Genomic DNA, 1,324 nt, shown 5'->3' with positions numbered 1-1,324 from the left:
TATGTGTGTGTGTATGTATGTATGTATGTATGTATGTGTGTGTGTGATGTATGTATGTGTGTATGTATGTATGTATGTGTGTATGTATGTATGTATGTGTGTATGTATGTATGTATGTATGTATGTATTTATGTGTGTGTGTATGTATGTATGTATGTATATATGTATGTATTTATGTGTGTGTGTGTGTATGTGTGTATGTATATATGTGTGTTTGTGTGTGTCGTTAGTCGTTAATTCGTTTGTTTGCGCGCCTAATTCTATACACGCTAATACTTTTGCTTAATATTTTTTGACACAACTTTAAAATTCGTGAATTTTCTTTCTTATTTAACCTTCTGAAGAAATTGTATATTTTTATATTCTCTGCAGCCACTCACGTCCAACGAAAACAACAACAACAACAACGACAACAACATCTACAACAACACCAACTACAGCGCCGACAAGCTTCTTACCTACCGCAACAGCAGCAACCGCAGCAGCAACCACAGCAGCAACCGCAGCAGCAACCACAACAGCCATATCACAACGTCGCCAACAACGTCAAAGAGTACTGCCAGTTCCAGTTCTTCGTCTGCTCGTGCGCGCATGACGAAATCATCCACGTGACGTCTGCCAGGTACGGACGCATGCGCAGTGGTGGCTGCATCTCTGGCGAGGGCTACATCAACTGCAGCAGTGACGTCACAGACCACCTTGGGACCGTCTGTAACGGAAATAGGAAGTGTAAGGTCAGCGTTTCGTCCATCGCCGAGTTGGTACAGCCGTGTAGGAGGGATTACACAAACTACCTGGAGGCTGGATACGTCTGCCTCAAAAGTATGCAGCCGACCGACTGCCGAAATTTTTGCATGATTGATTTTCTACAATTAAATGAATGATATTTGAATGTTTATTTGAATGATAAAAGTGAAGCTTAGCGTTTAACATTTTCTTCAGTTGTAACAGATGAAAACAATACGTGCCCTAACATCAACAACAATATCAATAGCAACAAACTCATCATCAACAACAACAACAACATCAACAATTTTCCGTCTTCTTCTTCACCCCACAAAGGCCTGCTAGCCAGTGTGACCTTGACCGATGTAAACAAGTTCGGGTCAAAAATTTGTCCCTGGAGACTGAACTACAAATCGGGCCAACAAATACGATTGGTCGTTAACGTTTTCAGGTCAGGGATAGAGGACCAATCATTTCAAAGTATGTTTATGACGTCACGATTATTTTAAAATTATTTATTTTGAACACTTATTTTTTTTCGTAAATTTGATTCACTTTTGTTAATCCTTCATTCAATGTTATATTCATATTAAGGTTG

Source organism: Helobdella robusta, assembly GCF_000326865.2.
Source record: "Helobdella robusta unplaced genomic scaffold HELROscaffold_31, whole genome shotgun sequence".
Classification (NCBI taxonomy): domain Eukaryota; kingdom Metazoa; phylum Annelida; class Clitellata; order Rhynchobdellida; family Glossiphoniidae; genus Helobdella; species Helobdella robusta.
Note: the sequence above shows the minus strand (reverse complement) of the source record.